Source organism: Larimichthys crocea, chromosome I (genome assembly GCF_000972845.2).
Source record: "Larimichthys crocea isolate SSNF chromosome I, L_crocea_2.0, whole genome shotgun sequence".
NCBI lineage: Eukaryota > Metazoa > Chordata > Actinopteri > Sciaenidae > Larimichthys > Larimichthys crocea.
The window spans coordinates 5,109,658-5,127,453 of record NC_040011.1 but is presented as its reverse complement, the minus strand read 5'-3'; the positions used below and the strand labels follow the sequence as shown (position 1 = coordinate 5,127,453).

Genomic DNA, 17,796 nt, shown 5'->3' with positions numbered 1-17,796 from the left:
ATACAAGAACAGAATTGATCCCAAACAACTGTTTAAGACTTGTCTTCAGTGAAGACTGAGGTACAAATGAATGTAATTCATTCAAACACATCAATGTGTTTTTTTTCCCATTATATTGCTCTAATTATAGTTTAGCTTATTCCTCATTGCCAAATCCGTAACATTAATGTAATGCCTGCAATAGAGGACATGAGCTTCATTAATCCTGCAGACATCTTCAGCACGAAAGAAGCAAACCTCCTCATTGCTAATGTCCAGCCCAACTATTCATATCTCTGTTTTAAATATCTCTTATTAAAGGGAACTAAAATTCTATAATGTGCTATATTAGGCTGTCTGACTTATCCCAATTCTATATAAACACACAGTCAGCCAAATGAGTTTCATGCATCATGAGACATGCCGTCCTTATGTGCATGGAAATTGCACAGCTGTTTTTCCCCTTACTAGTACAATTTTTCCGCAGATGAAAAGTGCCAGCTTTAATAAATCTGATAAATTACCAGTTGCAAACTGTTGACCAGTCAATTTTTCTGACAGGGCGTATTACCTGATTTTCTCCTTTTTGTCAAGACATACTGCAAATGGAGCTTGATTGCTCCCTAAGGTGGTGAGTTACAGATTTAATGATGTTGAACTAACTCAGCTTTCTTCTTTCCCAAGTGGTTTTGCTCACGTGGGGACTGAGCCATAGTTTCTTTCTCCCCCTCTCTCTCTCTCGCTCTCTCTCTCCCACACACACACACACACACACACACACACGTACACACAAAGGAGCCATTATTTTACAGTAGTTCCATTAACAGCTATGATTACAGGTTCATATGCTCACCGGATCAACAATTAGAGAGTGACCTCTATTGCTTGTGATCCCTTAATCCCTTAATGCCTTTCCATGTTCCCTCGCATAAACATAGTATCATCACAACCAGTAAAAGCCTTGTATCTGCTAAACGTTGACCTTTTTTTTTTTAAGGAACTATAAAAAAATAGCCTTGTTTTAGACTTGTGATGTATTTGTGATCCATCCAAAAATGACTGGATTGGCTCAGATCCCAGGCCACAGGATCATCCTTAGTGTGGAATATTAAGAGCCAATACATAGTCAGATTCCTCCATTCCATTGTTGTGTACATTTCTTGGGGTGTGGGGTTGATATGGCGTCAGCGCCTATTATTGCTACTAATTTTGCCAAGTGGCCACTTGTGATCATTCCAATGATAATCTTTCCCCATAGATCAGCATTATAAAAGAGATGTCACTAAAACTGTTGACAGAAAACCTCAAACTGCAAACAAGGTCAATTTTTACTCTTTCTATTCTTAATTTTTGCAGCCACTAAACGCAATTTCAAAAGTACGTGGAAGAAACAATACTGTGCATATTCAGTTAGTTAAGTAAATCTTGGTGTATGCGCCAGATGAGTGCCATCTTTAAACCAGGGATCCAGTTCTATTATACAACCATAGATATGACTGGCACCAACAATGAAATAACGTAAAACCACCAACTGTGAAAAGAATTGCGTCGCCACATGCTCGTGTGCATGCATTCGCATCCTCATGCACATTACGAACAAAACAGTGGATCCAGTAGTAAAATGTGCATGCTCCACATACCTTCACACACAGACTTATACACAGGCACCAGTATATCTGCAGCAATAATAGTGGCCATTTACTGTATATCTTCACCTTTTTAAGTTGTTTTATTTTCATATTTTAACCCAGAAGATGCAAAGCACTTTTGCTAGCCTATAAATAAAGGCACGACCTCCAAAACTGTCTTGCCCCTGTGGCGTTGTGACCCTGCAGTCGAGAACCCCAGTGCTAAATGGTAGATAAAATGCGATAAAACACCGTTTGATCTAACCACACTAATGAGGTCAGCGGCTAAGAAGACCTTTTGACAGCACTGCTGCTCTGATATACATGCAAATGAATGGAGCTACACATCAAAGGTAAAATTGTCCAAATCCCCAAAATGTTCACGCTGCAATGAACAGATATTAGGAGGTTAATGGGCAGATTCACAGATGCTGTAGTTATGTGGTTTGTGGAGACTTCAGTGTGTGAACGTCTGTGCTTACATGCAAGTGAATGTCTTAACTCGGTGGGAAACTATTATAAACCACTTAGCTGAACGAGTAAATCATATGTGATATATAGCTTAAATGTGTGTGTGTTTGCATCTTGTATGTATCTACGTGTGTGTGCTCAGGGGAAGCCTAATATCCTGCATTGTTGAGCAGCATTTGACGTCTTTACACCTTCAGCATACAGAGCTTTCCCTTAACATGGAGACGACACTGAAACTCTTTGATGTTCCAGAGTCTTTAACCACTTAATCCCAAAGAGGGGGGGGGAAATTAAGAACCTCCTACATTTGAATGTAATTTTTGCAGTTTTCCATTCTGTGCACATTGTGCATACACACACCAATATATAATATATTTTAGACATGTATATAGTGCTTTTGTAGCTTGACATCCATGCATTTATGATTTATCCCATGGATATTTCAAAGGGCTCCCCAAGAATGTACTCAACCAGCAGAGATTAATGCAACGCATCAAGCAAATGCACTGAAACTAGCCCGACAATTGGAGTTACAAGGTTTCCACATGACAACAGCAATATGCCTAGTGTGGCGAAATGATTGTGGGGGGTAATCATGATGTCATACGGCTCTCCCTCTTGCAGAACGACAAAAGCGAATTAGCCGATGGATCTAGTTCCATCAAATCTGAGTGCGTGGAGATCACACCATGCTGGTTAAATAATCTGCTTTCACTTCTGATTCGCCTGCAGGGAAACAGATTGTGGCAGCTCACACAAGCTCTGCAAAATGTCAAAAAATCAAGAGCAGTCAAGCAGTTATTGGGCTTCACTTGGCGTCGCAATGTCAACACAAAGAGGATACATGTCGCAAAATGTAAATCATTCTGGAAGTTTTGCGTCCACTAATTAAAAGCGAATCTACACCCGATTCTTTCAACAACGAGAGTACAATGCTCGGGTTTAGCCATCTCAATTACTGTTGCCATTGTTTTGTGCTGATCTGAAACAGATGGTGTGGGTCTCGAACAGGCCTGCAAAATGTCACGTCTCTAATATCATCAGGTGACAGTATATGACAGAACGGAGATAAGAGGACCAAGGTAGTGTTGTGCAAACAGGAAAGCAAAGACGACAAGGCCGGAGAGAGGGAGAGAGAGCCACTATTGTACCACGTCTGGTACAATATCCGAGCGGTTGCACTGACACAGTTTCAGTATTCCGTTAAATGAATAATGGAGGAAGAAGGGAGGGTTAAGAGCATTTCCTCTTTCCTAACGTGGAAAGAAATGAAAGGGAGAGGGGAAAGGAGGTTTACAACAAGGCACAACTGTTAGGTGACATTCTTTTGACGCTCAGTTTAACGAAAGATAATGCACACTTTCAGCATTATTTCAATGCATCCAGTCATCCAAATATTACTCCTAATACTACATAATGGATTTCGTAAATGTGTCCCCTGAGTGGGGGGCGTCTCTGAAATTTTTAGTGATTAATGAATTAGGTTGTACATATGGGAAGGTGAAATAGCGAAGCGCGGGCTAATGGGATTTTAAGCTCTACTTTTTCAGACATGCCCCGTTTCATTACGGCTTCTCTCCCCGTCAAACCCACTACCTAAGACGCTGAGTACATGCCAGCGGCAGCAACCCGGGGAAGTGTTTTCTCAAGCTCCTGAAGCGCTCGCCTCGTTTTCTACATCTGCTTAAGCACACTTGGCTGAGTTCTCGCTGACTTAGCAGCCTCTTCTATGGATGCTTCAGGAGCTGCACCAAAAAAAAAAAAAAAAAAAAAAAAATATATATATATATATATATATATAACAGAAGCTGTTCTGGAAAAGTGTGTCAGGGAAACAGAAAGCACAGCTATAGCATTCTTTCTCCTTTAAGATGGCAGGATGAAAACAGGAGGAAAAGACACGAGAGAGAGATGTAACACGTAGAAATAATAAATGTCATTCTTGAAGAGGTTCACAGCAGGGTTAACATACTTGTTGCCCGTGTAGTGAATCCCCAGCCTAATGATCTAACAACAGGAAAGAAGAAAGAAATCTATATCTTAATTTAGTAAATCTGCCAATAGCTGTGCTGTTGCAATTGCTTTATTAATTTTTTTATGCCAAGTTTAGCTTTTCCTCTGGAATAGGATTGTATAGATTTTATTTTATTTTTTAAATCTCACTGACACTATATTGTTTTATTTCCCGTAAGGCACTTTGTAATAGTGTTTTAAAGGGCTATGCAAATATAATTTCATATGATTCCGGTCCTTGCAGTAGATCAAAATGAAATAAAATAAAAACAAGGCAAAGATGGCATTTTTAAAATGTATTTGCTGAGTACACATAAAGGACAATCTGGACAGTCTCAGTATTTTTCTTCAAATTGCATGGAGAAAACATTGAACTGGTCAACATTTTGCCTGTGTAGTCAAAGTCTGATTGGTTTATTATAGAGCTCTACGGTCATCCAAAAAGAATAAAGCGTAGTGTGTAAAAAAATGTGAACCCATTGTAATGTCGTCCATTTGTTTGTCCATTCTGAAGCCTCAAGTTTGGCATTGTGGATGTTGCCATCTTGTTTTTTTGGAGCCAGAAATGACCATATTTGGACGACAGCGTGGAGCTGGTGGGAGACCTATGCCGAGTTAGGCCACACTCGGGTTTGACTTGATTTTTTAAGCAGGAAAAACCTGTGGCCTGTCTGATTCCTGTCCTGAACACACACACACACACACACACTGTAGTTCATTTTGCGTCAATCTCATGTTCACCATCCTGCTGCCTTAAATAGTTGGCGCTAGCGCAAATACCACAAACACAATATCTTTTTCTTGTTCAGAGTAGAGGTAGTGTGACTTTGCTGGAAACAGTAGGTAGTGTTTTTTTTGGACTATATATAATATGAATTGTACGCACTCTTCCATTGTACTCTTCCAGAATCCACAATAGCAGCTGAATCACTTGCTAAGCGTCTGCTGTGTCTGTTCCTGCCTCAGCCTCCAGCTGGGGCCAATCTGTTGGTCAGGTGTGGCTCAGTGGTAGTAGCCAAGGCCTCACCAGCAAGCTGGGATACACACAGCCCAGATACAGAGAAGGGCAGCTTACACTGCAGTGCAACCCATAATGCACAACAGATAAAACATATTCTTGTGGCAATTAATTGTTCTTATTTTTGAGATGTTTGTATGTATCTAGAATGACATTTTAAAGGTAAACAAACATTTCTGAGCGTCTGAATGGACGGAAATGAGAATAGCTTTTCTCCTGTAAATGAGCAGGGTCAGTGATGTTACTGACTATAATGCCAACATAGTGCAGAAGACCAATAGGGCAGGGATGGTGGAAGGTATATTTACTAGGGCTGTCAATCGCTTAAAAAAATTAACTAATTAATCGCAAAAATTTCTGTAATTAATCGTGATTAATTTATAAATAAATGTATCAATAAATTAATTGCATTTTTCTGAGACTGAAGCTTATAATGAATATGTATTTATGTAAAATGATCAAATTAATGTAGAATAAACACAGAGAAAGTATATTTAAATTCATTTATTTTATTGGCTTAAGGTGCACATATGCACAGTGCAAATAGAAAAAAGCCAGAATGAGGAAATATACTGACGAGTGCCACACTCCTGTAGTGTAGACTGGGTGTTTTGCTTTGAGGTGATATGTTAAAGTCGTGTTACTTCTGTGAAATTTAAATTCGGCTTTGCAAACTGCAAATTGCCGTGTTTTTGTCCAACGAGCCGTCGGGCAACTTTTTTAAATGAAATGTTCCCCCTAAAAGTCCGTCCTTATCCATCTTTACACCACAGACTCTCCTTTAGTTAGGATAGATCATAGACATATATGCACAGACTCTCCTTTAGTTAGGATAGATCATAGACATATATACACAGACGCCTCACTGAGCAGGTTGGTCCGTTGCTGTGATACGTTAACACGTCCGCCATATTGGATGTGGCAGATCTGCCCGTAAACTAATACAAGCAGGGCTGGTTTTAGCTATGGGCAATGTGGGCGACCGCCCAGGGCGCAGGCTCCGTGAGGGCATTAAGTTAATGCCTCTTATACACCCATTCACACACACACTAATATATCTGGGAAACAAAGCTCTACTTTGCCACATCCAAAATGGCGTCGACGTCGACGTACGATTCAGCGCTCAAAAAGGTTATTGGTCAGCTGCCACCAGAAGTAAACAAAACCGCGTTAATTGCGTTAATTTTTTTAACGCGTTAATTGTTTAAAATTAATCGACAAAATTAACGCGTTAATTTTGACAGCACTAATATTTACATGACAGTTCTCTGCACATTAAGCATTCACTAGCCATGGCAAGAAATATGTTTTAATTTGCTGATGACGACAGAACAGCACTGTTGTGCTTCAGTGATATTTTGACCCCCTCAAGGAGGACAATAAACAGCCACTAATGCATTAATTCCCACTGGATGGACTTTCTCTGTGGTCCACAGTGTAGGACAACACACAGCCTGGCTACCGCTAGCCAGCTTCATACAAGAAGTTGCAAGTGAGGACCCTACGTTGGGTGGATTATGTCTAAATAAAGCCTCGGCTGTGTAAGAATCACTATGTCACTGATCCCCTCTGCTTTCCAGACAACAGGTTTGCCTTCTGCAAGCTGTCACTGGCTTTCCAGTCTTTCAAATAAAGAATAAAAGTGTGTGTGTGACAGAGAGAGAGAGAGAGAGAGTAACTGTGTGAGGGAGGGAGGAGAGATGACGTTCATCACTCGAGTGCCGTGGCTTAGCCTAAGAGGCTTGAATAATCAGTATGTTAAGCTGTCAGGGTGTGCGCTCGCACCTACCACGCGCTTACAAACTCCTGGGTGCTTTTTAATCAAGCAAAAACGCTGAGAGGCAGTGGCGAGTGCCAAGAGCGCAGGCTGAGAGATGAGCTTTAGAATATCTGTTACACTTTCTCCTGACATCACCAGACGTGCGTTTTCACTGTAAGCTGCAGACATGTCTGTTTTTTTTTTTGTTTGTCTGTTTTTTTTCTTTAAAGAGGACGCAGTCTTTTATTTAGTGTGAATCATCGTATTCAAACGATTCCCGGCGCATTCACCAAATAGATTCCACGAGAATGAAGGTGTAATCTATATGTTTTGGTGGAATCCAGCCTACTGTGCATTTAACATGTCATGACCCGACGCACTATATCTGAGACCGTACCGTCAGCATTGCTCAACTGTCACAGAGTCTGACTTTGATTATGAACATTGATTACAAATTCAGAAGATGTCAGCTTTTTATATTCTGCTTTGGCTTGGCGAAAAATAAATGCTTCTGTCTCTCCATTTACAGAATGTATCATAATTTGCCCCAAGCTAATAGATTTTTGCATGTGTCATTTTTTCCATTGGAAAACCGGCTGTTGAGAAGCTGATTGAAAAGTTCACTCAAGTGCAGAGTTCCAGTTTGAGAAAACGACTCTCGTGAATGAAGCTAGCGGGGCTGTGTTGCATCTGATTCTCAGCACTAAAAATGTGCGTGTGATCTGCCGAATTCTTGTTTGTGTGTGGGATGAAAGTCATCTGTCAGTGAAACACATACCTTGGTGATCATCTGACTTTTCAGGTAGCGCCACCACAAGGTTGACATTTTTGTTAACGACATGTTACTGGATGCAGTTCCTTGAAATTGAGCAGATGTTAGCATGTTCCCACTGAACTAAGATGATAAACATTACGGAATACCTGCAAATCTGATCAGCATGTTAGAACTGTCATTGTGACAGTGTTAACATTTAGCTTGTACACCCTTAAGGCCCACTCACACCGGAGGCGTACGCGCCGCGTAACGGCTGCGCCGTGGTCACCGGACTAGTCAATGAGAGCGTCTCAGAAGCGTCTCTCCGCGCCACGGCGCGAGCATTCCGTAGCATTTCTATTTTTGATGCGAGCCGCTGCTAAACCTCGTAAATTTCAACAGAGCACTGCGCACCAAACAGGAAATCTGACACAGAATCAACGTAATAAACTTCCGCCCCCTTTCAAACTAAAACACAATACGCAGTTCATGTAGCTTTTTACAACTTCACATCAACGTTACGTCATGACCGGTGGCACCAGGTGATCAAAGATCGATCAAAGGGTCTCAACATGAACGATGAGAGACTAATTGTTGAAGTGGAACAACACACAATCATTTATGACACAACAGATGCTTTTTATAATCTCCTCCATGTCGGAGAAGCAAAGTCAGCTGTTTGTTGTTGTTGTTTTCTTTATACACAGTTTATCGCGGGGTCTCGCGTACGTCCATGATTCTCCCGTGATCTCGTGTGAATACGGCCGGCTTGCTACGCTGCCGTTACGCAGGCAACACGCACCTGGTGAGTTGACGCCGGGGAAAGGACGGAGCTAAAACGCGGCACAGCCGTTACTCTGCGCTTACGTCTTCTGTGTGAGTCCCGTGTTGTAGAGATACTAGCTTGGCTGTTGACTGTGGCAGTATATTTCAGAACCCTCTTCTTCCCGCACCTTATTGACGACTGACTGGGAAGGCTGCATCCAAACATTTCTGGAACTTTCCAGAACCAACAAGCCGACATTTACAACCAACACGCTGGACGGAGGTGAGAATGGAACCAGGGTTTTAACTTCACTCTCTAGCTCTCAGTTTCCAGTGTTAACGCAGGTACTCAACATTTCATGTGTGAGTGCAACATGAAAAGAAATGTGCAGCATTTAAATAATATCGTCAACAATATTACCTTTTATGATGACCGTCTTTTCTCTCTGCCATCCAATGTGGCCATGCAGAACAAATACAAACACTTTTCATTGCCGACAAGGTCAGAAAGGACGTCTAACTGGCTCTGAACAAGCATAACCTGACCCCAGTCAAAGTTAGAGATCAGAGTTTCCAACTTCCAACCTCCAAACGTCCCAGGACACCAAGTGTAAATGAAAAACACAATGATTGCGTGCACGCAGTCAGCATTGTAGCCCCCTTATAATACTGTAGTCTACAAATAGACCCTACCCCCTCCTCAGTCCTAAAGGACAGTTAAATGACACTCAAAGAGTTAACCCCATTGTCGACTCGGGGTCAGAATAGTCCCATTCATCATTTAGTCCAGATTAGGAAAGTCATGTCAGAAGAACAATGGCAATTAATGGGTAAATAAATAATAACTAATTGCATGTATAAATAATGATATACATGCCTAGTACATTCCAGCAGGATGTATATACAGTAGAGGTCAGACATGCAGAGATATAAAAAACCTTCAGGGGTCTCATGGGTATTATTTTGCCTGCAGGATGGTGCAGATAGATTTGCCGAACATTGTTGCAGAACTAAACCTCTGCAGGGATGAGTGGGAGTGGTCTGATATTCTGAGTGCTCAGGTGGGTGCAGGATTTAAAAACAAACAAACAGATCTTTAAATAATGAATTACATCACATGTTGCAGACACAAACAAGGTGTGCATAATGCACCTCCATCACCAGCTGGATTAAAACAGCATCCAAGTTTGTGACATGAAAAGGTTTAAAGTTAAAATAATTATATAGAAAATATTGAAAATTTAACCCATAACATCCAACAAGCTGTCAAGGCTAATATGTGTTTGAGCATGATCTGAACTCTGTCAGGCCTTCTTTCCATTGTGTTTAACAACACAACTTTCATTTAATCCTTCTCTTGGGAGAAAACTCAGTTAATTAATTTTCCATGAACACAGAGCTCAAACATCATGCTGTTTTCACAGAATTCGTGGGAAACTCTCACACCTTTCCTGTTGTTTAAATCAAAGTGTACTAGTGCACTCAATATGAAAAACAATGTAGGCGGTAAGGTGGTTAAACCTGTAGTTTAATTTTAGATTGCAATGACATCAAAACCAAAACACTATCACAATCTGGAAATGGAGCCAATATACAAACACATGTCAGATTGGATCCCAGCCAGAGTCATAAATGAGCACATTGAAGCTTTAATCTAATAAAAGAAAACAACACAAGGCTAATTCTGCCACAACACTCCTCGATGGGCATGTGCATAGTTCTTTGATCACTACGGCGCTCTTAACTCCAAGCCAACAATAATATTTTCTCATCACATCACCACTTGAGCTGGTTCTCGAAACCATTCGTATTAGCAAGTATAAAAATAGCACTAACATGGGAGGGGCAGAGGGGCTGCCTATTTATGTCCTTGCTTCACCACCCAGAGTGATGCTAGGAAAGCAGCAGGGAAGGCTAAAGCTCTATTCCTGCTCCACCTTTTCCCTTCTTAACCCACAGCATCTTCCATTTTTTTTCCCCCTCCCAACTATTCATCCTGGAATTGATCTTGCAACCCTTCACTAGCTTAAATTACATCATTGCACAGAGACAAAAAAGGCTCCCAGATTTCACAGATCATAATTCTCTCAGAAAGCGTCAACTTCTAAAAGGTGCCATGTTCAATTTAAGCCTCCGGCAATGCCTCACCTCCCCAACCCTCGTATTCTGTTATGAATTATGACACAGGATAGATTGTTTTTTAAGTTTACAGCCCAGCTCAGTGGCAGTGAACTGCTTACCAATCAAGTGAGTGTGAAGGAAGGAGTGAGAGGTAAAAAACAGTCAATGGCGGCAGTGGATTGTTTGTATAGTCTGCTATGCCGGAGTCTGATCAGCTGTGTGTTGATGCTCTATTCTATTCATAACCGTACATGCACATATTACCACAGCTTGTAAAACTTTTGAGCATGGACACTGCTAAGGGTGTGCTCAAGCATACTGTTCACGATAATACCAGTCTAATTTTTAATATGACTTACTGTAAGGACTTCAGTTGCCAGGCGAAAAGCTTTATGTTTGTATCTGAACCTCCTACAAGGAATTACTGGCCGCTACGGCGTGGTTTAACACTAGGTTTGTGTTGATGTGTGTGACAAATGAATGTTTACTAGAAAACAACAATTCATTCCAGCTATCTTCAGCTAAAGCAGTAGTAGAGTTAGATCATGATGACATGAAACAGATGAAAAGTGGTAGCAGCATTTCAAATATATGATAAACTAGATTACCAAAACAAGAAGAACGAAAGGTAACAAACTGCTGTATAATCGGCTTTAATGCTGAACAGTCATGTAATAATAAGCTGCTGTTCGTCTGATGGTGTGATTGATTAAAGTGTGTGGGACAGGGCAGGCTTTGACCTCAAACAGAAAGGGTTCCATAGATGTCTTAATCTGATCTTAATCCAGCTATGGCTGCAGCTTTTAAACTCCTTTTCATGTCTTTTGTTTTCTGTTGCACAGAATTGATAACCTTTATATGGTGTGCTTCAAGTCAGGTGGTCCGTGTAATTAATCACATCACATCGAGCCATTTCACATGTGAAAAGAATATGGAATACCAGATCAGGATCATAGCATGTCTGCATCAGTCCAAACGCACTAAACTTTTTAGTAGGTGGAGAGAAAGAAATTCTAAATGTTGACTGATTTTCTGGAGCGCCCTTATTCACAAACAAAGAGCATGTATTATTGTGTGCCTGATGGGCACACGTTTTTGATGCTACACAAGTGAAAGAACTAAATCTTGAGACAGAAAGCTCAGAGTGACTAGTGTTATCACAAGTTACTTGACAAATTACTGATCACAATCTGTAGAAGAAGAAAAAAGCAATATTATATATAATATATAACATCTAAAAAAAACAATCTCATAAAATATTATACGTGTGCATAAATTGCCAAACTCAAAGTCATTAAAAAGCCAATAAAAAGTTTTAATAGATAGTGGATTTTTCTTTTGACTCTTTAATCTTATTTTCAAATGTTAATATTACGATATAAAAGCAGATTAAGTTCCAGATTTCTGTAATTATTTGCCATGAGAATAATCAATGCGAAAAACATGTTGGGCTACCAGTTATTAAAGATCATTATTATTTTTTAATTCATTTTAGATATATTTGTTTACTTTTCATTATGATGATATTTCCTTTGTCTCATTTTGCAGCATCAGTCTTTGGTTAAAACCCTGTAATGTGAAAACAAATTAGGTTTAATAAATGTGGCAAAGGTTTTTAATTCATAGACAACATGGAACTTTAACATAAACTTTAACTAGCCAATTAAAAATGTATTCGAAGCAATTCCTATTGCGGGGTAAAGGTGTGAGTGTTAACTTTAAAGTCAGCATCAAACAGACCAAACACAGTAATTCCTCTACAGCCCTTTTGTCTGCGTCTATTTGCCCTCCATCATTCTGTGACAGCTACCAAGACGGCAGCCAGTCAGTGTCAGTGGCCACTAAGCCAGTCCCTATCCCGGCAACTCCCGGCACACTCTGTACCCTGAGCCAGGCCAGCGGGAGATCCGGAAAGGCTCGAAAGGGCCAAGGCACAAAGGGCCAGCTGCTTGCAGAGCATTGGCTTTACATAGAAGGAAGCAGGGCTTAGTGAATATACTGCTTACATGTGATCCATCTTTATAATGTGTGTGTTCCAGATGGAAAATTAGTGGTGGAAAAGGAAGATATTTATATGGAGTCGAAGTATTTACTTGAATAATCCTGATCAACTAGCCATGGTTCTGATCAACCGGTGGGTCGTACGACATCTTTCAAAACAAAAGCCTGCTCACATTTCATATGCTTCACACTTCATTTGTATGTTTTGTTCAAATCAATTCCCAAACCACCCAGTGCCCTAAACTGGCATGTGTGGCATTATGTGACGTGAACGTATAAAATTGCTTCGATGTGGTCAGCTGCACTCTTTGTCTGCATTGCCTGCACGCAGCTCAACTTAAGCTTAAAGCAGTGGCTCATGAAGACATGCAGGAGCGTGCAAACACGTCACGAGGATCATAAATATCTCGTTCTACAAGACGTTTTACATATGCATTCTTATGAGCACTTACACGGAAATAGTTGACGTGCAGTAAGTGCCTTTGGCTGCATAAGAGCTGCTGGGCTGATGTGGTGAGAAAAAACATTAGTTGATGTTTGCAAAGCAAGGCCAGTTTATTATATCTCTTTAGTTCTCAGTTTTATATCTACAGTGACAGTACTTGACAAAGCTGAACTATGTTACTCAGAGACATTTAAATATATTAGCTTATTTCAGAAGAAGGATAATGATTACATAATTTTTATGAAGCATTGACGGTGAAAGGAAATGAAACATAATTCACAAAATACAGCCGAGTGCTCATAAGAAACTGAAGGCAATCTGCCAAATTTGCTTTTTATTTTTCACCTTCGTTTGTATTTTTGTTCAGTTAGCAGTAAAAGTTTGCATCCAGCCTGAATTCCTCTAAACATGCTTTTTTGTGTACATGAAAATGAGAGGATTAATACGTGGAGGATGAGCGGTTGTGTCTTTGGCCTAGAGCCAGCTGAGCATCTGAGGGGTAGTGCAGACAAACACCTGCATGTTTCTTCAAGAAGTGAAGACATCCAATTTACACGTCCTAATAAACTAACAACCCAACACCTGAACGGATGAATATGTGCGTGCTGCCAACAACATCATAAATACACTGTTCACTGGCATATTTATGGTGAACAACATCATAAATATGCTAAATCAAAGTGACGCTCAGAATAAAAAATAAATAAAAGTGTCAAGGATTTTCCACACAAACTATCACAATAAAAGGCTTCCAGTGAAAGCTGCTCTCCCTCGATGCAGCCCTATTGGGGAGACCCTCATTACCCAGGAGGCTTTGTCACAGATTTCTTTTGTCTAAATTTGGAAAATGATAATCACAAAAAGAAAGGTCAAGCTGTCTGATAGAGAGAGCCTATTTATTCAAGTTGAAAGTCACAGGCAAAAAATGAACATGCAAATCTGACCTGCCATTCAGTTTTCAAAAATGTAATCATCTGAAGACTGAAAAATCAAAATAAAATGAGCACTCGCAGCTTGTCGGCGATGTTTACAAATGTAGATAATACGATAAGGTAATATCTTTGTCATATTTAAACACCCACATCCTCACAAAAAAAACGTCCAAAGAACATAACACCACATCAGGAGAAGCATTTCCTCAGCTGTTGACATTATTGTAGGGTCAAATTTTCAGATATGATAGAGTGGCTTTAAAAACTCCGGGCTGCCAGTATTGATGTCTAAAGCACTTTAGCAGTATCTCTGTCTCCCTCACAAATACACACACACACACACACACACACACACACACTCCACTTCCCCTTCCTGGTAAAGTACAGGATGTGCGGATGGAGAACTAAGCAGTTTTTTTTTTTCTCCTCTGCTGTTGCCAGGAATGCTTTATGGGCCATGTTAATATTGCTCCTGCTGGAAAGATTGCTTGATTCAATCAAGCAAGTCACTGCCTTGTAAAGTCATTACACTTTGTGCAATGTCATGTGTTCTGTAGCCAGTGGACGGTCCTGTGTTCTGTCCCGGCATTAGGGAAGTGGCCTAGCTAAAGCACGTGTGCCTGGCACGTCAGCGCCTATAAATAGCCATCAACAACTAACGTAAACACTTTTCAGAAATCAATTAGAGCTGCATTTTCTATAACTAAAAAATTCGGAACATTGTCCTTGTCGTCTTGTGCTCCGGGGCGGACTTAAACATAAAAAGACTTGACTCATTTTCATATTGAATTTGCACATGCTGAGAGCCGGAGGGTATGAGATTGCAAAAGACACGAGGAGAGAAGATAAAGAGATTGTGGGATAGAGAGGGAGGAGGGGGGGGGGGAGGTTGATATCGGGGCGGAATATCAGAGGAAGAAGAAAGATACAGTGACCTCTCTGATATCATCTCCTGCAACTGTGTCACTTTTCCTGAGAGAGACTAAAGTGCTGCAGGGAAAACTTAAAACATGCATACAAGAAAGACGGAGAGGCCAGAGAGAAGTGAGTGTAAAGAAGACAAAAAACAAGCAGAGGAAAAAGAAGAAGAAGAGAGGGCAGGAAGTACTTTTTAAAGCCTCAGTGCAGGCTGAAAGAAACCAAATCTTACCTGCTCAGAGGTTATGGTTGGTGGGATGGAGAAGTGAGGAGAGTCAAAGGGTCCCGGGGTGGTCTGGGTGGTAGGGCAGGAGGAGGGGAGGGGGGTCTCGATCTGGCTCGAAGCAGGGCTTGAAGGGTGGTCCAGGAGAGGGGAGGAAGGATGGAGTGACAGGGAGCAGGGAGACGGGGAGGCTAAAGGGGGGAGAAGAAACGCTGCTTGCCTCTCCCTCCCTTACTCTCTCTCTCTTTATCTCTGTTCTCCCTCCAACATACACACACACACACACACACACGCGCTCGGAGGCAGACACCAAAACCCCGAGTCACTCAGATAATAGGCAGAGAAAGAGTCTTTACATTTACACGCTCTGCCACAGGGGGAGGATGGGGTGAGCTCTCCTCCCACTCTCCTCCAGGCAGCCAATGGGAGGCGGCACAGAGGTGTCCAAGCAGCCAATGGAAGTGGAGGCAGCCGGCGCCTTGCCCCAGCCAATAAGTGCAATAGCTCATATCCAGTTGAAATAATTACAATATGGAAGGAGTCGTGAAAAGCTTCCCTTTTTTTTTTTTTTTTTTTTTTTTGAAGGACAGACCGAGCGCTGCACTCCAGCCAGTGAGTGTGATTTAGGGCTGCAAGAGACATTAGAGTGATTAGATTCTGGGCCACTTAACCCCCGCACAATATCACTGCATGCTCCTCTGCAGACCTGGCAAAAACCCTGCCGCCAGACAGCCAAAGAGGCTTCAGTCAGCTGGAGTTTGAGAATTACTCATGTACGGTCAAATGGAGACACACATGCAAAGGCAGGCACACATGACGTGTTCACATTAACAGGCTCTCTCTCTCTCTCTGACAGACACACACACACAATCAATTCCCTTCTGCCACGCACAGTACATTTACACTGTCATCTTACAACACTGAGCAGAGAATAAGTGACGAAAGTGAAATTTCATCAGGCGCTGTTGTTAGTGTGTTCACTGAGAGGCATACTTCACTTCCACAAGTCTCATTTTATTCCCCACCATCCCACCACCCACTCAATCGATGGCTCTGGCAAGCACCCAGTTTGATAAATGATCAATGTTGAACTGTCAGGTTGAGGAATGAAATGCACATCACCATTCCACTCCTCATTCTGCACCAGGGAAGTGAAGGAAAACACCAGTTCTAATGTTACATCAAAAGCCGTGCAAAGAAGCAGTACTTTTCCGTTGTTCTTTTTTGTCAGCAAACACGACTCGGCGACTTGCTGAAAGGGAGATTTTCTAAAGGGATGGAGGGAATTCTCAGGGGCAGCCAGCTGTGGGGGGACGCTGGGTTTTTATATATTACTGTGAAACTCCAGGTTTCATGTTCACAAGCTCCAGCAATAACTTGGCTTGACTGTGAAAAGGAAAAGTCCCCAAGGAATATTATCCACCTATTTCTAAACTGCTCTTCAGGGTGGTGGGGGGGTGGGGCTAGAGCCTATCCCTGCATGCATTACGCAAGAGGCGGGAGTACACCATGGCCAGACACGTGGGCACGAGTGTTTTCTGTTAATCTAACCTGCATGTGTATGTGATGTGGGCATTCATACAAACTAATGACAACCAGTAGTTTCCCAAGGAAGATTTGTGATTAGTAATTAAAGTCCGTGTATAGGCAATTGTCAGATATCTTTCAAAACACATTAGATATGTTGGAAAATAGTTGCTGGAAACACGTGAATGATATATTACTGAAATGTGGAGTTAGAGGATTTTTTGGGCAGTGCTAAAGCATGGCTCGATGACACACTGAGGCCACCCTGAGCATACCCCTGCACCTCTAGCAGAGAGATAGAGACTCAGAGTATTTCAAATTAGTCATGTAATTTTCTGAACTCATCCTACACGTTTCAGTTAATTCAAAATTGCTGCTTGGCCGCTCCCACGAGTGGGCGTGGGCACTTACAGTAGACATGCTCCATTGTACGATGATTATGACAATTTGGATTTGGTTCATGCAGTGTTTTTTAATGCTGTTTTTTGTGTAGGGCTGCAGCTAACAGTTATCTTCAGTATCAATCTGCCAATTATTTTCTCTAATGACCGGTCGCAACAGATGATCGCCCACCATCAGCTGTGTTCTGCTCGAAGGTTTTGGTCTGCAGGAAGTTTTTCCTTGTCACTGTTCTTGCTCATAGTGGGAACTGTTGAGTCTCTGTAAATAATTCTATAAAAAAAAAACCTCAGGACATATCAACAAATTTCTTGGTGTAATCAGTGGATATCAAGACTTCCTCTGCACTCTATTTAGCAACTTGATATGACTGAAAAGATACATTGTAGCTAATCTCTATAAACTATGACCAATCATTTAATTTCTAATGAAGTGATGAATTCCAGCATTCAATTCAGATTTATTCAAATTAGAGAGTCTGATACTTATTAATTGTGACTTGAAATCAACATGTAAAAACTGCTATCAATATTACGTACCGAAAGGCAGTACTGTAACAGTGCTGGTAAAAAAGTGCTGGTAACTTTCCGTTGAGATAAAATCTATATTTAGCTCCACCTTACTGAATATTGTAATAAAGAAAAATGCTTTATACAGTTCATACTACGCAATCATTTTCTTTAATAAGGTTAAAATGTATTATTTCGCCATCAAGGTAAAACTGTCGCATGTATAGAAATGGCAGATTATCACATTACTCCCCTTTGAATGATCTTTTGCAGAGGCCCCGAAAATCAATACAACTGTCAATATGTGAGTGCATTATAACATTGTCGGATATGT

General features: G+C 41.1%; 1 protein-coding gene across 4 annotated transcripts in view; it reads right to left on the bottom strand.

Annotated features, from left to right (window-relative positions):
- pcbp3 (poly(rC) binding protein 3) overlaps positions 1-15,381 on the bottom strand; it is a 63,195-nt gene extending 47,814 nt beyond the window's left edge. For all 4 annotated transcript variants that reach the window (XM_019267012.2, XM_019267013.2, XM_019267010.2 and 1 more), the window contains exon 1: positions 15,037-15,381. The gene's annotated coding sequence lies outside the window, so the exon portion shown is untranslated. The remainder of the gene's footprint in view (positions 1-15,036) is intronic.
- Between the last annotated feature and the right edge of the window lie 2,415 nt (positions 15,382-17,796).